The sequence below is a fragment of the Hyperolius riggenbachi genome, chromosome 9, assembly GCF_040937935.1.
Source record: "Hyperolius riggenbachi isolate aHypRig1 chromosome 9, aHypRig1.pri, whole genome shotgun sequence".
NCBI classification, from domain to species: Eukaryota; Metazoa; Chordata; class Amphibia; order Anura; family Hyperoliidae; genus Hyperolius; species Hyperolius riggenbachi.
The window spans coordinates 2,441,895-2,465,101 of record NC_090654.1 but is presented as its reverse complement, the minus strand read 5'-3'; the positions used below and the strand labels follow the sequence as shown (position 1 = coordinate 2,465,101).

At 49.8% G+C, this 23,207-nt stretch overlaps 1 protein-coding gene across 1 annotated transcript in view; it reads left to right on the top strand.

Moving 5' to 3' along the window:
* Positions 1 to 22,877: 22,877 nt before the first annotated feature.
* The window catches only part of JOSD1 (Josephin domain containing 1), a 35,155-nt gene continuing 34,825 nt past the window's right edge, over positions 22,878 to 23,207 (top strand). The window contains exon 1 of the mRNA XM_068251782.1: positions 22,878 to 22,969. The gene's annotated coding sequence lies outside the window, so the exon portion shown is untranslated. The remainder of the gene's footprint in view (positions 22,970 to 23,207) is intronic.

Sequence of the window (23,207 nt, the reverse complement as noted above, 5' to 3'; positions counted from 1 at the left end):
TCTAGGCTATGAGTGTTAGTTTAGTACCGCAGAAGTCAAGCTTATTAAATAACGATTTAATATTCCATAAAAACATAGAACAATTCAGAAAATAATATATTATTTATTATTATTATTTATTGTATTTATAAAGCGCCAACATATTACGCAGCGCTGAACATTAATTTAGGTTACAGACAATATTTAAGGGTGACATACAGCAATATGACAATACAGGAATACAAGAAAACCAGATTACACACCATAGTATGAGTACCAGGTAATGCTTAGTCAGTCACTGGATGGAGCATGGAGATTAGGCAAGTTAGGTTCACTCAGATGCATAGCATGGGTGCACAGTAATGGAGGTGCAAGATCAGGTAGGACACAAAAGGAGGAGGACCCTGCCCAAAGGCTTACAATCTAGAGGGAGAGGTAAGGACACGAATGGTAGGGGACCAGAGTTCAGCTGTAGGTTTAGAGCACTTGTGAGGGGTGGTAGGCCAGAGTGAAAAGGTGAGTTTTGAGGGCTTTCTTGAAGATGTTGAAGGAGGGGGCTGCCCTAATGGGCGGAGGTAGGGAGTTCCATAGTGTTGGAGCAGCTCTTGAGAAGTCCTGGAGGCGTGCATGGGACTGGGTGATTCGGGGGGGCGGTTAGGCGAAGTTCATTGGAAGAGCGGAGTGAGCGGCTAGGTGTGTACCTCTGAGTAAGATCGGAAATGTAGGTTGGACAGGTTTTGTGGACAGATTTGTAGGTCAGACACAGTATCTTGAATCTGATTCTGGACTGGATAGGAAGCCAGTGGAGGGATTCTAGGAGGGGATCCGCCGTGGTGGAGCGATGGGAGCAGTGGATAATTCTGGCTGCCGCATTCATGATGGACTGCAGTGGGGCTGTTCGGGTCATAGGGAGACCAGACAGCAGGGCATTGCAGTAGTCAAGGCGGGAAATTATGAGGGCATGGATGAGGAGTTTGGTGGTGGCAGAGGTCAGGAAAGGGCGAATCTTACAGATGTTACGAAGGTGGAAATTGCAGGACTTTGTGAGGTTTTGGATGTGGGAAGTGAAGGAGAGTGCGGAGTCCAGGGTGACACCCAGACAGCGGGCTTGAGAGGTAGGGCGAATGGTAGTGTGGTTAACAGTGACATGCACATCTGGGAGGTTCGTGGATGGCCGGGGTGTGAAGATCATAAATTCCGTTTTGTCTAGATTTAGTTTCAGGAACCTAGCGGACATCCAGGAGGAGATGGCTGATAGGCAGGAGGAGACCTTGTCCATGGTAGTGGTGGATATGTCAGGGGTGTGGAGGTAGATCTGGGTGTCATCTGCATACAGATGATAGTTAAAACCCATGGAGGAGATAACCTTGCCAATGGAGGATGTGTATAGGGTGAACAGTAGGGGGCCAAGGACCGAACCTTGGGGGACTCCCACCGAGAGGTGGTTGGGGGTGGAAGAGGACTCATTGAAGGCGGTCGTGAAGGAGCGGTTGGAGAGGTAGGATGAAAGCCAGGACAGGGCGAGATCATGAATGCCCAAGGACTGGAGGGACTGGAGGAGTAGGGGATGATCTACTGTGTCAAACGCTGCTGACAGGTCAAGGAGGAGGAGAATGGAGTATTTACCTTCAGCTTTAGCTAAGGCAAGGTCGTTATATATACAGAAGATGTACAAAGAACAAAGTAGAAAAAGTTACAAGATAAAAGTTACAAAAATACACCCACGGATATTTGCGTAAGAATAGAAATGGGGATTAAAAACGTTACCAACTTGAAGGTCTAAACGTTGTCGGCGGGAGCACGCCGCTTGTTCGACCAGAAGTCGAGATCATCTCTAGCTATGCTCTATCTCCAAGAGAAGATGCTTACTAGGTATCTGCCTCTGCTTTTTATACTCTGAAGTGTCCCCTGGGGCATTTAATGTCCAGCCCCCAGGAACTAATGCAGTTTCCCCGTTTGTGACATCACCGAACGCTTGTCATAATCTTTCCTGTGATATGCAAACTTCAAAGGGGTTCCTGTTTTAGCTTCTTGAAGGTTGCAGAATTCAATAGGCGAGATTGTATCCTACCAGACATCAAAAGGCTTCCTCCACATTATTTCCTTGGTTAAAGTGTATTTTAGCACATACATGAAAGATTGCATTCTGGTTACAGGTAGCAGTTTGCCTGTAATTGCCTGTAGGCAGACGCAGACAATCACACCTGGGGCAGCAGATCAAAGTGACTGCTAGTGGCCTAAAGAGCTGCTTCCTTGCCTATTGAAGGTGACTGGTCCATTCACTGAAGACAATGGCAGCTGTCTACATTAATACAAAAGATCAAAGCAATGCCCCCCATTTGCAGGGTGGCCGACATTAGTGTACAGTTCCTCTGGACAGCCAGAAACAGGTAATGAGGTTCCCTTTTGTCTGTCTATTGACACCCACACACAATCACATTAACAGTCCATGAAGCTAGCTGCCAATAACTTCAAGCCATACTGGCTGACATCCGCCTCTGAAAGATACACAGCAGACATAAAAATGATAGAATATGTTTATGTATTACCCTCATCATAACTAGCTGCTATATCATGACACGCCCCCTCTTCCAGATGGCGCTGGCAGATGATTCTAACGAATCGTCCTGCCAAAGCCTACATTGACGGCCTGGCCGGGTGGGAGAACCCCTTGGCATCCTTAGGAGGGTTCCCCACCTGTCAGCTAGCTCCAAGCTCCACGAATGGAAAGCTAGGTCAGGTTGCTGCAATGTGTCGTTGCCCTTGGCAACCTGACGTAACCAACCAGGGGAATGCGGGTCAGCGACGACCGGGAACTCGCGACCATAGAGACAGTGCTGCAGCTGGGGAAGGGTTCCAACTGTCGCTACACGCACTTTCTCTATAGCGGCAGGAGCTATCTCTCGGTCCCTTTGGGGAACGATCTGCCGGTCTGCCTCCTCCACTTCGGACAGCTCAGAGGGAACAACTTCCCAGAACCCTCTCAGCCTGCCCCTCCCAGCTGGTGACCTGCTGGCTAGCCCCCTGAGCTCTTCCAGACTGCTGTCAAATCGAACAGCCCCAGAGAGCTCAGTGCTGCCTGTCACACATTCCAGGAAGGCTGCAGACGGAGAGGCTCCTGGGCCCTCAGGGCCAGGTTCCGAAGTGGATGTTGCTGGCCCAGCAACATTTGTCACTTCAGTGGACAGTCCCTCTGCTGTAGACCCGCTAGCGCTGTGGGTTACCACGGCAGCCGAGGGAGCGCCCACCTTACTCATATCATAAACCACATCACCTTTGGTCTTGAAACCATCTGAAGGGGAAAGATCTGGCCTGGTGCCATCTGCCCCTTCAGTGGACAGTCCACCTGCTGCAGCCCAGCGACCACTGCTGGTTACTCCTGCAGCGACGGAGTGTCCACAGGAGGACAAGCATCATTATGTAGCACAACAAATATGATATCAACATTATCCATCTTATACATATTGACATTTAGAACATCACCGAAAACATCCACATTATCTGTATCATTACACACATTGCTACTCAGCACTTCACAAGTAGCATCAACAGTTCTTGCATCGATCGCCTCGATAGTCCGTGCGTCATAAATGACATCATCAGTTTCTGCATTCTCTGTGTCAACAGGTCCCACTCCAGGCCTAGGCACTGGAGACTCACTAGGGCTGGCTCCTAGTACACAGTCCATAGCCCCTGGGGACTCGCCAGCATTCCCCACTTGCACAGCATTATCACACAGTACCTTGCAAGAGTCCTGAACTTCTGCTGGGGATGCAGGCCCCACAGGGTTTGGGGTAGGCTCATACCGGGCCACTAACCGTCCCAGGTCAGTACCCAGCAAAACGTTGGTGGGGATTTTGTCAGTTACCCCAACTTCTTTCAGTCCGCTGCCGGCCCCCCAATCCAGGTGGACCAAGGCGGTGGGTATGGCGGGGGTGACACCCCCAATTCCTCTGACAGCAATCATTTTCCCAGGTATGTACTGCTCCGGGTTCACAAGCTGGGGATGGATGAGAGTCACTTCTGCTCCAGTGTCTCTTAGCCCAGTGGCAACTGTACCCCCAACCATGACAAGCTGCAGATTCTCTGCATAGCCAGTGGCATTCCTGGTAGCACACAGAGCAGTTGGGACTTCACGGGGGTTTGAGGCCTCACTGGATTTTGGGGCCTCCCTCTTCCTCTCTGGGCAAGTCGTGCTGATATGACCCACCCTGTCACATACAAAGCATTTCCGAGTGTCAGTGGTTGGTTGCCTGAATCCAGGAGACAGCGGTGCTTGCCTCCTCTGGGTGCTGGGTGACACAGGTTTAGCACTCTGTTCTCCTCTCCAGCTGGGCGTAGTAGTCCTCCGGGACTCAGGTGCTCTATAGGCGGTGTAGGCATCGGCCATTTCCGCAGCCTCATCCACTGTCTTTGGTTCTCGATCCAGCACAAACAGCCGGACCTCAACAGGACAGGTGTGTAGGAACTGGTCTTTTATCATCAGCTCCTGCAGGGCATGCAAGGTTTCAACAGCCAGTCCTTTTACCCACTGCTGGAAGGCAGTGCGCAGGTTGCACGCATGATCCAGGTAACTGTCATTAGGACCTCGCTGCACTGCCCTGAAACGTTTGCGATACACCTCTGGCGTGAGGTGGTATCGCGCAATGATGGCTTTCTTAATTGCCTCAAAGTCTGTTTCTTCCTCCTGGGGGAGACTCACAAACGCCTCCAGGGCCTTGCCTCTCAGCCCTGGTGTAAGATATCTTGCCCACTGCTCACGGGGCACCCCATACTGCCGACAAGTCCTTTCAAACCCCTGTAGGAAAGTGTCTATGTCAGAGTCCTTGTCCATAGCGGGGAACTTATCCAGGGGGATTCTGTGGACTCGCTCACCTTCGCGTTCTGCGGGTCCAGCAGACCGGTTCTGCTGCTGAAGTTTAGCCAGCTCCAGCTGGTGTTGCCGTTCAGCACTTTCCCTCTCGGCCTGGAGTCGCTGTGCAGCTTGTTCCCTCTCGGCCTGGAGTCTTTCCCTCTCGGCGTGGAGTCACTGGGCAGCTTGTTCCCTCTGGGCTTGTCGTATTTCCCTCTCTGCTTGCCGATGTTCCGGAATCAGCTTTAGGCGCAGTTCGGGCTCAGCCGAACCTAGTAGCTGTAGGTCGGCTTCCAGAGATGTCATCTTCGTGTTCGGGGAATCATCCAGGACATCATCTCCACTCGCATTCTGTGGCGGGAGCGATTCCTCCTCTGGCGTGTCGTGAGCTGCATCCGCTGACGTTGAAGCACGGGCTCGCTCTGCCTCATCATACTCCTCGAGTGCACTAACTAACTGCTCTTTAGTCTGGCCGCTCACCGTCTCGATGCCTTTGTGCTCACACAGGTTGAGTAGTATCTCTTTGTTTTTCCTTGCATAGCTGGATGCTTTCTGAGCCATCGTGTTGCAAAAAATAAAAAGAAAAAAAGGGGGAAGGGAAAGCAAATACCAAGTATGTATCCTTGAACAAAAAAAAAACGTATATAGATTGTGCACTGAGTAGACTTCTGTAGGCTAGTTGCTTCTAGCAAGCTTCCAGCCTTTAGTACTCAGAATAGCGAGCTAAACTGCGTACTAATGTACCAAACGTTCCCACTACTGCCAGCCAATTATGTCAGGAACCGGCCCGCGGCACGCCTGCGTATACGGTTCCCGACTGCGGGTTTGACCAGATTAAGCGGGGAACAGCCTTATTTAAGCTACAAACAAGGCTGGAACCCCTCAAACACTTCCCACTGCCACCACTAGCGTTGCTAGACACGTCCCCTCAGCTGTCGAGGGCTCAACACGCAATCTGCGTTTTCGTATTTGGGTCAGCGTTGCGCTTAGGCTGAATACGAGAACGCCACGCACCCACACACACAGTACAGTTGTACAGTAACACAGCACAATCAGAGAGTGATTTGTAATGCAAGTTACACTGTCGTGCAGCAAAACCACTAACAGTCGTTCCGAACGATACTGTTAGACTTTCCACTTGGCTGGCGAGTGCAGAAGTGCCCCATACACACAATGCAATTACAATTTCATATGGTAGTGTTGCTCAAGCATACAATTAGGCACGGACTTATACACAGCTACACTGCAGTCTCCTCTAGGCTATGAGTGTTAGTTTAGTACCGCAAAAGTCAAGCTTATTAAATAACGATTTAATATTCCATAAAAACATAGAACAATGCAGAAAATAATATATACAGAAGATGTACAAAAAACAAAGTAGAAAAAGTTACAAGATAAAAGTTACAAAAATACACCCACGGATATTTGCGTAAGAATAGAAATGGGGATTAAAAACGTTACCAACTTGAAGGTCTAAACGTTGTCGGCGGGAGCACGCCGCTTGTTCGACCAGAAGTCGAGATCATCTCTAGCTATGCTCTATCTCCAAGAGAAGATGCTTACTAGGTATCTGCCTCTGCTTTTTATACTCTGAAGTGTCCCCTGGGGCATTTAATGTCCAGCCCCCAGGAACTAATGCAGTTTCCCCGTTTGTGACATCACCGAACGCTTGTCATAATCTTTCCTGTGATATGCAAACTTCAAAGGGGTTCCTGTTTTAGCTTCTTGAAGGTTGCAGAATTCAATAGGCGAGATTGTATCCTACCAGACATCAAAAGGCTTCCTCCACATTATTTCCTTGGTTAAAGTGTATTTTAGCACATACATGAAAGATGGCATTCTGGTTACAGGTAGCAGTTTGCCTGTAATTGCCTGTAGGCAGACGCAGACAATCACACCTGGGGCAGCAGATCAAAGTGACTGCTAGTGGCCTAATGAGCCGCTTCCTTGCCTATTGAAGGTGACTGGTCCATTCACTGAAGACAATGGCAGCTGTCTACATTAATACAAAAGATCAAAGCAATGCCCCCCATTTGCAGGGTGGCCGACATTAGCGTACAGTTCCTCTGGACAGCCAGAAACAGGTAATGAGGTTCCCTTTTGTCTGTCTATTGACACCCACACACAATCACATTAACAGTCCATGAAGCTAGCTGCCAATACCTTCAAGCCATACTGGCTGACATCCACCTCTGAAAGATACACAGCAGACATAAAAATGATAGAATATGTTTATGTATTACCCTTATCATAACTAGCTGCTATATCATGACACACCCCAATCACCCATAGTAACAATAATCCCCCCAATTACCCATATTTATTTATTTACTTTATTTATAGAGCACCAACATATTACGCAGCGCTGGACATTAGTTTAGGTTACAGACAATATTTAGGGGTGACATACATCAATATGACAATACAGGAATACAAGAAAACCAGATCACGCAGCACAGTATGAGTACAAGGTAATGCTTAGTCACTGGATGGAGCATGGAGATCACACAGCACAGTATGAGTACAAGGTAATGCTTAGTCACTGGATGGAGCATGGAGATCACACAGCACAGTATGAGTACAAGGTAATGCTTAGTCACTGGATGGAGCATGGAGATCACACAGCACAGTATGAGTACAAGGTAATGCTTAGTCACTGGATGGGAGCATGGAGATCACACAGCACAGTATGAGTACAAGGTAATGCTTAGTCACTGGATGGGAGCATGGAGATCACACAGCACAGTATGAGTACAAGGTAATGCTTAGTCACTGGATGGGAGCATGGAGATCACACAGCACAGTATGAGTACAAGGTAATGCTTAGTCACTGGATGGGAGCATGGAGATCACACAGCACAGTATGAGTACAAGGTAATGCTTAGTCACTGGATGGGAGCATGGAGATCACACAGCACAGTATGAGTACAAGGTAATGCTTAGTCACTGGATGGGAGCATGGAGATCACACAGCACAGTATGAGTACAAGGTAATGCTTAGTCACTGGATGGGAGCATGGAGATCACACAGCACAGTATGAGTACAAGGTAATGCTTAGTCACTGGATGGGAGCATGGAGATCACACAGCACAGTATGAGTACAAGGTAATGCTTAGTCACTGGATGGGAGCATGGAGATCACACAGCACAGTATGAGTACAAGGTAATGCTTAGTCACTGGATGGGAGCATGGAGATCACACAGCACAGTATGAGTACAAGGTAATGCTTAGTCACTGGATGGAGCATGGAGATCACACAGCACAGTATGAGTACAAGGTAATGCTTAGTCACTGGATGGAGCATGGAGATCACACAGCACAGTATGAGTACAAGGTAATGCTTAGTCACTGGATGGAGCATGGAGATTACACAGCACAGTATGGGTACAAGGTAATGCTTAGTCACTGGAGGGGAGCATGGAGATCACACAGCACAGTATGGGTACAAGGTAATGCTTAGTCACTGGATGGGAGCATGGAGATCACACAGCACAGTATGAGTACAAGGTAATGCTTAGTCACTGGATGGAGTATGGAGATCACACAGCACAGTATGAGTACAAGGTAATGCTTAGTCACTGGATGGGGCATGGAGATCACACAGCACAGTATGAGTACAAGGTAATGCTTAGTCACTGGATGGAGCATGGAGATCACACAGCACAGTATGAGTACAAGGTAATGCTTAGTCACTGGATGGAGCATGGAGATCACACAGCACAGTATGAGTACAAGTAGAGTGACCAGACGTCCCGGATTGCCCGGGACGCGTCCCGGATTCGGGGTCCGCTGTCCCAGGCTTAATGAGGTCCCGGGAAACGTCCCGCTTTCAGCAGCGGGACGTCCCGGCCTCGGGACTCTGGCCACTCTCTCCTCAATGAACTGGCAGCAGCGTCTATAGACGCCGTGCCAGTTCATTGCTTGCAGCCCCGCTCCAGCCTCCTCTTCCGGTGTCTGTTTCCGACACCGGCAGGCGAGCAGGGCTACGGCAAGATGGCTGCCGAAGCCCTGTACTGGAGACCTATTTGTGTCTCTAGTACAGGGCTTCGGGCGCCATCTTGCCGTAGCCCTGCTCTGCCAGGCTGTCAGCGCGGGAGACTTCAGGAGGAAGGTGGTCCCGGGAGCAGCGCGCCAGAGGCCGGAGACTTCTGCCAGGTGAGTAAATCAATGCTTTCTTTTCCAGGTGAAAGGTTTGCCTGCATTGTTTCTTTTACAGGTGAAATGTTTGCCCGCATTGTTTCTTTTCCGGTTAAATGTTTGCCCGCATTGTTTCTTTTCCGGTGAAATGTTTGCCCGCAGTGCGTTTCTTTTCCGGCGAAATGTTTGCCCGCAGTGCGTTTCTTTTCTGGTGAAATGTTTGCCTGCATTGTTTCTTTTCCGGTGAAATGTTTGCCCGCAGTGCGTTTCTTTTCCGGCGAAATGTTTGCCCGCAGTGCGTTTCTTTTCTGGTGAAATGTTTGCCCGCAGTGCGTTTCTTTTCTGGTGAAATGTTTGCCCGCATTGTTTCTTTTCCGGTGAAATGTTTGCCTGCAGTGCGTTTCTTTTCCGGCGAAATGTTTGCCCGCAGTGCGTTTCTTTTCTGGTGAAATGTTTGCCCGCATTGCGTTTCTTTTCTGGTGAAATGTTTGCCCGCATTGCGTTTCTTTTCTGGTGAAATGTTTGCCCGCATTGCGTTTCTTTTGTACTGACATGTTGCCCGCATTGCGTTTATTTTGTACTGACATGTTTGCCCGTATTGCGTTTATTTTATACTGACATGTTTGCCCGCATTGCGTTTATTTTATACTGACATGTTTGCCCGCATTGCGTTTATTTTGTACTGACATGTTTGCCCGCATTGCGTTTATTTTGTACTGACATGTTTGCCCGCATTGTGTTTACTTTGTACTGACATGTTTGCCCGCATTGCATTTATTTTATACTGACATGTTGCCCGCATTGCGGTTATTTTGTGCTGACATGTTGCCTATTGCGTTTATTTTCTGGTGTCCGGGGTAACCGTTACTGCATTTATTATTTAATGGTCATAGATGGCTATGTTTGCTGCTTTGTGGTTACGGTATACTATTAGCATCACACAGTTTCTGCACACCCATGATGCAAAGTCTCGTTTGTCCACATCATGGCGTAAACACTGCTTTCTTATGCCTCGCTGTTACATCATTACGTTAGCTCCGCCCATACAATGTCATGGCCACGCCCATTTTTCGCCGCAGCCCCCCCCCAGTCTTCGTCGCTACGCACTCCTCAGTCCTCCCCACTTTTCGCCGCGGGCGCGCTAAGCACGCCGCCCCCCCCCCCCCACGTCCCCGTCCCAGGTTGGACCCACAAAAATCTGGTCACTCTAGTACAAGGTAATGCTTAGTCACTGGATGGAGCATGGAGATCACGCAGCACAGTATGAGTACAAGGTAATGCTTAGTCACTGGATGGAGCATGGAGATCACACAGCACAGTATGAGTACAAGGTAATGCTTAGTCACTGGATGGAGCATGGAGATCACACAGCACAGTATGAGTACAAGGTAATGCTTAGTCACTGGATGGAGCATGGAGATCACACAGCACAGTATGAGTACAAGGTAATGCTTAGTCACTGGAGGGGAGCATGGAGATCACACAACACAGTATGAGTACAAGGTAATGCTTAGTCACTGTATGGAGCATGGAGATCACACAGCACAGTATGAGTACAAGGTAATGCTTAGTCACTGGATGGGAGCATGGAGATCACGCAGCACAGTATGAGTACAAGGTAATGCTTAGTCACTGGATGGAGCATGGAGATCACACAGCACAGTATGAGTACAAGGTAATGCTTAGTCACTGGAGGGGAGCATGGAGATCACACAGCACAGTATGAGTACAAGGTAATGCTTAGTCACTGGATGGAAGCATGGAGATCACACAGCACAGTATGAGTACAAGGTAATGCTTAGTCAGTCACTGGAGGGGAGTGTGGAGATCACACAGCACAGTATGAGTACAAGGTAATGCTTAGTCACTGGATGGGAGCATGGAGATCACACAGCACAGTATGAGTACAAGGTAATGCTTAATCACTGGAGGGGAGCATGGAGATCACACAGCACAGTATGAGTACAAGGCAATGCTTAGTCACTGGATGGGAGCATGGAGATCACACAGCACAGTATGAGTACAAGGTAATGCTTAGTCACTGGATGCAGCATGGAGATCACACAGCACAGTATGAGTACAAGGTAATGCTTAGTCACTGGATGGAGCATGGAGATCACACAGCACAGTATGAGTACAAGGTAATGCTTAGTCACTGGAGGGGAGCATGGAGATCACACAGCACAGTATGAGTACAAGGTAATGCTTAGTCACTGGATGGAGCATGGAGATCACACAGCACAGTATGAGTACAAGGTAATGCTTAGTCACTGGATGGAGCATGGAGATCACACAGCACAGTATGAGTACAAGGTAATGCTTAGTCACTGGATGAAGCATGGAGATTAGGCAAGTTAGGTTCACTCTGATCCACAGGATGGGTTCACAGTAATGGAGATGCATGATCAGAACCATAGCGATAATCCTCACCCCAATCACCCATAGTAACAATAATCCCCCCAATCACCATAGCAACAATACTCACCCTAACTCACCCAACTTGATGGACGAATGTCTTTTTTCAACCAAACTAAGTATGTAACTTCCTCTGTGCATCATGGATCTGCTTCCCCCAATAATGCCCCTTGTCCCCAGCAACACACTCCCCCACCCTCCCTTCCTTTATTACTCATAGCAACAATACTCACCCCAATCACCTATAGCAACGATACTCACCTCAATCACCAATAGCAACAATACTCACCCCAACTTCCCCCCTGAACATCAAGGATCTGCCTACTCCCAATACTCCCCCCCGTTCCCAGCAACACGCTCCCCCACCCTCCCCGCCTGACATTATATCACCCATAGGCCTGGTCAGAATTGCAGATTTCCGATTTTGCATTCCGCCAATGCAGATTTCCGCTACCGCTGTTTTACGACGTTATTGAGTAGTAATTTCCATGTTCCGAATTCCGATGTGGAAATGTGATTTCCGATTGAAAATGCGGAAATTTCCGTTCCGCTGAATCGGAATGAGCATCCCTAATCACCTATAGAAACAACCACTCCTGTGACTGTGCATCCAGGATCTGCTTCCTGCAAATAATCCCCCCTGTCTTCAGCAACGCACTCTCACACCCTTCCCCCCTGACATTATATCTCCCATGTCACACCCTATTCATGTCTGGTATTAATGTGATCCATATTCTTTGGGGTTTTAGAATTTGCTATTATTACTTGTGTGCGATGAATATTGCCTGAGCTATAGAAGAGAAGCCTGCATTTTCTGAGGGGTTCTCTCCATTTTTCTCCATCATGTAAGCCTGGAACCAGCAAGAGGACTGTGAGGCTGGCTTCCATTTTGACTGAATTCTGAAACAAAGGAACTTTCAATTTTTCTTGGACTTCCACAAAATTCAGATTTCTTCCAAATCCTTAAAGTGTACATGAGATGGGGTGACATAAAAAATGTATACATACCTGGGGCTCCTTCCTACCCCCTCCAGCCTGATCACCGCCATCCTCCGATGCAAAGTCCAGCTGTGCGCGCTCCCCCGCCGTGCTTCCGTCACCAGCCACGGGGCCGGTCCACGCATGCGCAGTATGCCCCAGACCGGAGAGCTTTCTGGGGCAATTTGCAGAGGCTGCAAACAGCAGCATCCAGGTATGGATACATTTTCTCTGCTCCCCTATCTCAGATTTACTTTAAAGTAAATGGGATCCGTCACCTAAAAAAAAAGTCAGATACGTACCTAAGGAGAGGGAAGGCTCTGGATCCTATAGAGGCTGCCCTCTAGTGCTTCCTTTGTCGTTTGAATCCCCCGCCGTTGGGGACTTCGGGAGCCGAGTCCTCCCGAAGACAGGCGGCTCCATACTGCGCACATGCGAGTGCGTCATAGAGGGTGCTCGCGCTGCGCAGTATGGAGCGGCCCGTCTTCGGGAGCACTCGGGCTTCAGAAGACTACCTGAAGCCTCCCTTCGGCGGCAGAGACAGCAGCATTTGACTGAATTGGTCGAATGCTGCTACGAGGGAGGGATCCTAAGCTGGAACGGACACCGGGAGAGGAGAGGAAACGTAAGGGCCATTTTCCACTGGCTGTGATCCGCTTCAAAAAGGGGATCACAGCCGTTTTGCCGATCGCTAGAGCACCGCAATAACATGTAAAACGCGGTGCTCATTTCCCACTTCCGCTATTTGTTTTTTGCCGAATTGCAATCGCCGGCTACACGCACAATCGCGGCTAGAGGAAAAAACAGCTTGCGTAGTCAGCGCAGGTGATTTGTGCTTGCGATCTCACTTGCTAGTTGCTACTGGAAAAGGACCCTAACCAAGGATTGAACGTTATCCCAATCAGTAGCTGATACTCCCTTTCCTATGAGAAATCTTTACCTTTACTCAAACAGATCATCAGAGGGCTCTGTATGGCTGATATTGTGGTGAAACCCCTCCCACCGTGTGATGTCAGGACCAGGGTGCTGACATCACACTGTGAGAGCCTTGTTGCATTGTGGGAAATAACAGCTGTTTCCAACTGCCAAAAAATCAAGCAGCATCTCCTTCCAGTGACATCACCTGCCAGCAGTAAAAATGTCACCATGTGATAAATGTCAGAATGTAAATCAGGGAGAGGAAAGATTTTACAATGGGCAAACACTGACTAAATCATTCATACATCATTATTGTAAAAATGAAGCACTTTTACATTATTTTCACTGGAGTTCCTCTTTAAGTATTTATGTTCCTTGTTTTTCCCTTTTATTTTATACTGTGGCTACTGTCTCCATAATTGTTACTTAGGTACTTACGTATTATACTGTCTGAAGAGTTTGGCAGGTCCTTGTTTAAAGAGAACCCGAGGCCGGGTTCTTACATCGCAATCCCCAGGCTGGGTCTGTCTATAGAGCCCAGCCTCTGTTGCTATGTAGCTTCCTCCAAAGCCCCCCCTGCGCGCTGTGAGACCCCATTAATCCCAGCCGCGCTGTCGACACGCAGCGTGTCGCAGCGCGCTGTGTTTACCTCTCTAATGTCAGTCTCGGCTGCTCCCCCGCCTCCTGAATCGCTCCGGTCCCCACCCGCGTCCCTTCCCTCCAATCAGCGGTGAAGGAAGGGATGTGGGCGGGGACCGGAGCGATTCAGGAGGCGGGGGAGCAGCCGAGACTGACATTAGAGACGTAAACACAGCACGGCTGGGATTAATGGGGTCTCACAGCGCGCAGGGGGGGCTTTGGAGGAAGCTACATAGCAACAGAGGCTGGGCTCTATAGACAGACCCAGCCTGGGGATTGCGATGTAAGAACCCCGCCTCGGGTTCTCTTTAAGTTCTGTTTGCTCCACTACCAAGATTTAACTCTTTTTGAAAAGCTGAAAGTCCTGACTTTCCATTACACCAGGTCCCGTGTCAGTGTAATGCTCTGTTGCCAAGTTCAAGGGTTTTGAATGAGGGGTGTCCTCTGCATCTTGATAGAGTGAAGAGGGTGTATAGTTTAATAGTCTCCAGCCCCGGCCAGTAACACACACAGAGAGGTCAGGAGGGTGCACAGCAGAGGTGCCCAGCCCCGGCCAGTAACACACACAGAGAGGTCAGGAGGGTGCACAGCAGAGGTGCCCAGCCCCGACCAGTAACACACACAGAGAGGTCAGGAGGGAGCACAGCAGAGGTGCCCAGCCCCGGCCAGTAACACACAGAGAGATGTCAGGAGGGTGTACAGCAGAGGTGCCCAGCCCCGGCCAGTAACACACACAGAGAGGTCAGGAGGGTGCACAGCAGAGGTGCCCAGCCTCGGCCAGTAACACACAGAGAGAGGTCAGGAGGGTGCACAGCAGAGGTGCCCAGCCCCGGCCAGTAACACACACAGAGAGGTCAGGAGGGAGCACAGCAGAGGTGCCCAGCCCCGGCCAGTAACACACAGAGAGATGTCAGGAGGGTGTACAGCAGAGGTGCCCAGCCCCGGCCAGTAACACACACAGAGAGGTCAGGAGGGTGCACAGCAGAGGTGCCCAGCCCCGGCCAGTAACACACAGAGAGATGTCAGGAGGGTGTACAGCAGAGGTGCCCAGCCCCGGCCAGTAACACACACAGAGAGGTCAGGAGGGTGCACAGCAGAGGTGCCCAGCCCCGGCCAGTAACACACACAGAGAGGTCAGGAGGGTGCACAGCAGAGGTGCCCAGCCCCGGCCAGTAACACACACAGAGAGGTCAGGAGGGTGCACAGCAGAGGTGCCCAGCCCCGGCCAGTAACACACAGAGAGGTCAGGAGGGTGTACAGCAGAGGTGCCCAGCCCCGACCAGTAACACACACAGAGAGGTCAGGAGGGTGCACAGCAGAGGTGCCCAGCCTCGGCCAGTAACACACAGAGAGAGGTCAGGAGGGTGCACAGCAGAGGTGCCCAGCCCCGGCCAGTAACACACAGAGAGGTCAGGAGGGTGTACAGCAGAGGTGCCCAGCCCCGGCCAGTAACACACACAGAGAGGTCAGGAGGGTGCACAGCAGAGGTGCCCAGCCCCGACCAGTAACACACACAGAGAGGTCAGGAGGGTGCACAGCAGAGGTGCCCAGCCTCGGCCAGTAACACACAGAGAGTGGTCAGGAGGGTGCACAGCAGAGGTGCCCAGCCCCGGCCAGTAACACACACAGAGAGGTCAGGAGGGTGCACAGCAGAGGTGCCCAGCCCCGGCCAGTAACACACACAGAGAGGTCAGGAGGGTGTACAGCAGAGGTGCCCAGCCCCGGCCAGTAACACACACAGAGGGGTCAGGAGGGTGCACAGCAGAGGTGCCCAGCCCCGGCCAGTAACACACACAGAGAGGTCAGGAGGGTGTACAGCAGAGGTGCCCAGCCCCGGCCAGTAACACACACAGAGAGGTCAGGAGGGTGCACAGCAGAGGTGCCCAGCCCCGGCCAGTAACACACAGAGAGGTCAGGAGGGTGCACAGCAGAGGTGCCCAGCCCCGGCCAGTAACACACACAGAGGGGTCAGGAGGGTGTACAGCAGAGGTGCCCAGCCCCGGCCAGTAACACACAGAGAGAGGTCAGGAGGGTGCACAGCAGAGGTGCCCAGCCCCGGCCAGTAACAAACACAGAGAGGTCAGGAGGGTGCACAGCAGAGGTGCCCAGCCCCGGCCAGTAACACACACAGAGAGGTCAGGAGGGTGCACAGCAGAGGTGCCCAGCCCCGGCCAGTAACACACACAGAGAGGTCAGGAGGGTGTACAGCAGAGGTGCCCAGCCCTGGCCAGTAACACACAGAGAGGTCAGGAGGGTGTACAGCAGAGGTGCCCAGCCTCGGCCAGTAACACACAGAGAGAGGTCAGGAGGGTGTACAGCAGAGGTGCCCAGCCCCGACCAGTAACACACAGAGAGGTCAGGAGGGTGCACAGCAGAGGTGCCCAGCCCCGGCCAGTAACACACACAGAGAGGTCAGGAGGGTGCACAGCAGAGGTGCCCAGCCCCGGCCAGTAACACACACAGAGAGGTCAGGAGGGTGCACAGCAGAGGTGCCCAGCCCCGGCCAGTAACACACACAGAGAGGTCAGGAGGGTGCACAGCAGAGGTGCCCAGCCCCGGCCAGTAACACACACAGAGAGGTCAGGAGGGTGCACAGCAGAGGTGCCCAGCCTCGGCCAGTAACACACACAGAGAGGTCAGGAGGGTGCACAGCAGAGGTGCCCAGCCCCGGCCAGTAACACACACAGAGAGTGGTCAGGAGGGTGTACAGCAGAGGTGCCCAGCCCCGGCCAGTAACACACACAGAGAGGTCAGGAGGGTGCACAGCAGAGGTGCCCACACTTTTTTGGCTTGTGAGCTACTTTAATAAAGTAGCAAGACAAAATGATCTACCTATGTACAAATTTAGGAGCATGTTTGTATATACAGAATGGGAAATGTAGCGGTGTCGGGATCTACCATGAAGCCCTTTGCGATCTACCTAATGAGACCCCTGCGACAGAAGATGACCTCCCGGGAGTGCTGCTGATCCTCAATGTCGGGTTTGTCCGGTACTTCTGCCATCACGCTTTGTGCAGCCAAGATACAGGGGACACCCCTCCATCAAAACCCTTTAACTTGGCAACGGAGCATTACACTGACACGGGACCTGGTGTATTGGAAAGCCAGGACCTTCAGCAAAGGGTTAAATCCTGGCTGTGCAGCAAACAAAACTTAGGCCTCATTCACACCTAAAATCGAAAACGCAAACGTTTTTGTGCGTCCCCTCCCTGCGCTCCTCTGTGCGCTGTGTTTCTGGTAAAAGTGCTTTTCTAAGCGCTTTGCAGAGCAGTTTTCTAATTCCCTCTCTGAAGTGAACTCTCTGTCCCGGAAAATGATAAATACAATGTATTTATTCTTAAAAACGTGAACGCAATCGCCGCATACGGGCCCATTCACACTAGAGCGTTTTGCCGCAATTTCGGCAAAACGCTCAAGGGCTAGCGCTTGGGCCCGTTCTCACTTGGGTGGTTGCATTAATCGCCGGCGATTAACGCAAATCGCCGCAAACATGTAGCCTGCACCATTTTCAGCTATCGCATTTCAGTGCTATAGAAGCGCTAGATGCGATTACGGAAAAATCGCTGCAATGTCCAGTGATTTTTCCGTGTTAAAATCACTCCCGCAAAGTCTTGCGCTTTCAGGTGTGAATGCGGCCTAAAGTGGTTTTCCTATACCTTCCATTATAGCCGAAATGCCCCCAAAATGGTCCCGGCACCGCTTTGCTAAACGCACAGCTCACAAACCGCGCTGATAGGAACCTTCTCATAGAGATTCATTGCACAAGCGTTTTGTGGGCGCTTTTAACCACTTCAGCCTACAGCGTTGAAAAATCTTATGCATCGGAGGAACGTTCACCTCCCATTCATTCGCCAATAACTTTATCGCTACTAATCACAATGAATTGATCTATATCTTGTTTTGTCCGCCACCAATTAGGCTTTCTTTCGGGGGTACATTTTGCTAAGAATTATTTTTTTCTAAATCCATTTTAACAGGAAGATTAAGAAAGAAATGAAAAAAATTCATTATTTCTCAGTTTTTGGCCATTATAGTTTAAAATTAATACATGCTAACGTAATTAAAACTCATGTATTTTATTTGCCCATTTGTAAAATAATGTAATTCCTTATTAAAAAATGTATGTGGATGCAGTTTACTATTTGTTAAAAAAGTAAAAAAAAAGTCCTGGAAGCTTATGTTCCCGCTTCCAGGAACAATAAAGAGCACGGGAAACTTTTTTTTGGGCAGAAATACCGCGCTCACTGATTAGAGAGCGTCAGTTTTTCTGCGGGGAACTTACAGTGGTGTGAAAAACGATTTGCCCCCTTCCTGATTTCTTATTCTTTTGCATGTTTGTCACACTTAAATGTTTCTGCTCATCAAAAACCGTTCACTATTAGTCAAAGATAACATAATTGAACACAAAATGCAGTTTTAAATGATGGCTTTTATTATTTAGTGAGAAAAAAAGCTCAAAACCTACATGGCCCTGTGTGAAAAAGAAATTGCCCCCTGAACCTAATAAATGGCTGGGCCACCCTTAGCAGCAATAACTGCAATCAAGCGTTTGCGATAACTTGCAACGAGTCTGTTACAGCGCTCTGGAGGAATTTTGGCCCACTCATCTTTGTAATTCAGCTTTATTTGAGGGGTTTCTAGCATGAACCGCCTTTTTAAGGTCATGCCACAACATCTCAATAGGATTCAGGTCAGGGCTTTGACTAGGCCACTCCAAAGTCTTCATTTTGTTTTTCTTCAGCCATTCAGAGGTGGATTTGCTGGTGTGTTTTGGGTCATTGTCCTGCTGCAGCACCCAAGATCGCTTCAGCTTGAGTTGACGAACAGATGGCAGGACATTCTCCTTCAGGATTTTTTGGTAGACAGTATAATTCATGGTTCCATCTATCACAGCAAGCCTTCCAGGTCCTGAAGCAGCAAAACAACCCCAGACCATCACACTACCACCACCATATTTTACTGTTGGTATGATGTTCTTTTGCTGAAATGCTGTGTTACTTCTACGGCAGATGTAACAGGACACGCACCTTCCAAAAAGTTCAACTTTTGTCTCGTCGGTCCACAAGGTATTTTCCCAAAAGTCTTGGCAATCATTGAGATGTTTTTTAGCAAAATTGAGACAAGCCTTAATGTTCTTTTTGCTAAAGGGCTGGTGCACACCAAAACCCGCTAGCAGATCCGCAAAATGCTAGCAGATTTTTAAACGCTTTTTTTTATTTTTATGAGGCGTTTGCTAGCGTTTTGCGGATTGCTGCTGCGGTTTTCAGTATAGTAGATTTCATATATTGTTACAGTAAAGCTGTTACTGAACAGCTTCTGTAACAAAAACGCCTGCAAAACCGCTCTGAACAGGCGTTTTTCAGAGCGGTTTGCGTTTTTCCTATACTTAACATTGAGGCAGAAACGCACCCGCAATCCAAAAAATGCCTCACCCAGGCATTTTTCGTTTCTGCAAAACGCCTGCCGCTCTGGTGTGCACCAACCCATTGAGATACATTGACCAAGCAGATCCGCAGCCGCAAGCGGATCTGAAAACGCCCAAAAAGCCGCTCGGTGTGCACCAGCCCTAAAAGTGGTTTGCACCTTGGATATCTGCCATGCAGGCCGTTTTTGCCCAGTCTCTTTCTTATGGTGGAGTTGTGAACACTGACCTTAATTGAGGCAAGTGATGCCTGCAGTTCTTTAGATGTTGTCCTGGGGTCTTTTGTGGCCTCTCGGATGAGTTTTCTCGGTGCTCTTGGGGTAATTTTGGTTGGCCGGCCACTCCTGGGAAGGTTCATCGCTGTTCCATGTTTTTGCCATTTGTGGATAATGGATCTCACTGTGGTTTGCTGGAGTCCCAAAGCTTTAGAAATGGCTTTATAACCTTTACCAGACTGATAGATCTCAATTACAGTACTTTTGTTCTCATTTGTTCCTGAATTTCTTTGGATCTTGGCATGATGTGTAGCTCTTGAGGTGCTTTTGGTCTACTTCTCTGTGTCAGATAGCTCCTATTTAAGTGATTTCTTGATTGAAACAGGTGTGGCAGTAATCAGGCCTGGGGTGACTACAGAAATTGAACTCAGGTGTGATAAACCACAGTTAAGTTATTTTTTAACAAGGGGGGCAATCACTTTTTCACACAGGGCCATGTAGGTTTTGAGTTTTTTTCTCTCACTAAATAATAAAAACCATCATTTAAAACTGCATTTTGTGTTCAATTATGTTATCTTTGACTAATAGTGAACGGTTTTTGATGAGCAGAAACATTTAAGTGTGACAAACATGCAAAAGAATAAGAAATCAGGAAGGGGGCAAATAGTTTTTCACACCACTATATATTCCCATTCACTAATCGGGGAGCTGACGGCAGGCAGCAGGAGCGCCAGCAGCACAGTCTATCTGGACGGATATATCCGTCCAGATAGACTTAAGTGGTTAAAAATTGCCTGTGCTTGAAAAAAGGCCGAAAACGCCCCTAAGTGTGAATGAGCCCTGAAACAAGGAGCTGCCAACCTCCTCAGACGGTGTAATAGGTAAGTAGCCAAGTAGTGTTTCCCAGAGCAGGGACAAGGTCCTCCAGCACCCAAGGCTGAGACACCAAAGTGCGCCCCTCCATCCCTCCCACCCCAGCCGTCACACACTGATTGCTATTACACTAAGAGGGCCACAGGGCCCGAAACCTCCCCAACACTAGAGTTGGGCCGAACGGTTCGCCTGCGAACGGTTCCATGCGAACTTCAGTGGTTCGCGTTCGCGTCCCGCAGGCGAACTTTTGCGGAAGTTCGGTTCACCCCATAATGCACCATGAGGGTCAACTTTGACCCTCTACATCACAGTCAGCAGGCCCAGTGTAGCCAATTAGGCTACACTAGCCCCTGGAGCCCCACCCCCCCCTTATATAAGGCAGGCAGCGGCGGCCATTACGCTCACTCGTGTGCCTGCGTTAGTGAGAGTAGGGCGAGCTGCTGCAGACTGTCTCTCATAGGGAAAGATTAGTTAGGCTTAGCTTTTTCCTGGCTGCATACCTGTTCTGTTCAGTGAGCCCACCATACCTGTTCTGTTCAGTGAGCCCACTGGATACCTGCATACCTGTTTAGTGAACCCACCACTGCATACCTGTTCAGTGAACCCACCACTGCATACCTGTTCAGTGAACCCACCACTGCATACCTGTTCAGTGAACCCACCACTGCATACCTGTTCAGTGAACCTGCCACTGCATACCTGTTCTGTTCAGTGAACCCACCACTGCATACCTGTTCAGTGAACCCACCACTGCATACCTGTTCTGTGAACCCACCACTGCATACCTGTTCAGTGAGCCCACCACTGCATACCTGTTCAGTGAACCCACCACTGCATACCTGTTCAGTGAACCCACCACTGCATACCTGTTCAGTGAACCTGCCACTGCATACCTGTTCTGTTCAGTGAACCCGCCACTGTATACCTGTTCTGTTCAGTGAACCTGCCACTGTATACCTGTTCTGTTCAGTGAACCCGCCACTGTATACCTGTTCTGTTCAGTGAACCCGCCACTGTATACCTGTTCTGTTCAGTGAACCCGCCACTGTATACTTGTTCTGTTCAGTGAACCCGCCACTGTATACCTGTTCTGTTCAGTGAACCCGCCACTGTATACCTGTTCAGTGAACCTGCCACTGCATACCTGTTCTGTGAACCCGCCACTGTATACCTGTTCTGTTCAGTGAACCCGCCACTGTATACCTGTTCTGTTCAGTGAACCCGCCACTGTATACCTGTTCTGTTCAGTTAACCCGCCACTGTATACCTGTTCTGTTCAGTGAACCCGCCACTGTATACCTGTTCAGTGAACCTGCCACTGCATACCTGTTCTGTTCAGTGAACCCGCCACTGCATACCTGTACTGTTCAGTGAACCCGCCACTGCATACCTGTTCTGTGAACCCGCCACTGCATACCTGTTGTGTTCAGTGAACCCGCCACTGTATACCTGTTCAGTGAACCTGCCACTTCATACCTGTTCTGTGAACCTGCCACTGCATACCTGTTCTGTGAACCCACCATTTAGCATTCAATGTGATTTCTGCCCTTAAAACGCTGCTTTGCGTCAAATCCAGATTTTTCCTGGGGACTTTTGGCATGTATCCCACTCCTCCACCTGGGGGTCCAGGTGTTAGACCCCTTGAAACATCTTTTCCATCACTTTTGTGGCCAGCATAATTTTTTTTTTTCAAAGTTCGCATCCCCATTGAAGTCTATTGCGGTTCGCGAACTTTTCCGTGAACCGAACGTTCCGCGGAAGTTCGCGAACCCGGTTCGCGAACCTAAAATCGGAGGTTCGGCCCCACTCTACCCAACACCTTAATCTCTAGTTATCTGGCTTGCAGTCACTGCTATGTATGCCCTTTTCTTATTTCTCTCTGCTTCAAACACAATTAGGAATGACAGCTGAATGAATTCTGCGCCCCCTCCTACACTGCGCCCCGAGGCTGGAGGTGTTTCCTCTATGTTGCTGGGACAGGCGGGTATATGGCAGCCATATCGTATAATCAGAGATGAGACGCCCCTGTGTGCTGTAGGGATGATCAATGAGATGAATTATTATTATTATTATTAAAATTCTTCGGAAATTAGGCACATTTTTATGCAAATGTATGCAGTTTGAAAATGGACCAATCAATTTAAACCGGCATATATTTGCATCAGCGCAGAAGAATTTGCATATGTGTGATCCTCCCCAGTGTGCAGTACAGTTATTGCTCTCCATACACAGCGCACACATCACGTGACGCGCAGGAACTCCGCTGTAGCCATTCAATGCTGCATCAGCTGCGGGGCGTCACTCAGCAGCAGCACCTGACTGGCCGTGGGCGGAGCTACCTTGCGTCACACACTCAGCGCCCGCAGAGCCCCGCCCACACAGCGGAAGCTCCTGAAAACTCTCCGCCAATCAGAGCGCGCAGCGGCAGCGAGGCTTGGAGCGCAGACGCGTCCCCCGCAGCCAATGAGCGAGCAGGGGGCGGGGCTGAGGGAGGCAGTGACGTCACGCAGCTGGCGCTCGGGGTTGTGGTGGTGGAGAGGTGAGTAGCGGGGGGTTTACCTGTGTGCTGTTACCGAGCTGTAACCCCTCCCCCCCATACCGCAGGGCCCCTACATACCATGGGGCCCCTTGCCCCCCCATAACACAGGGCCCTCCCTCTCCATACCACGTAGCCCTCTCGGGGCCCTTCCCTACCACAGGGCCCCCCTCCATGCCTCAGGCCCTCCCCCCATACCACAGGGCCCCTTCCCTACCACAGCCCCCCCCCATAGCACAGG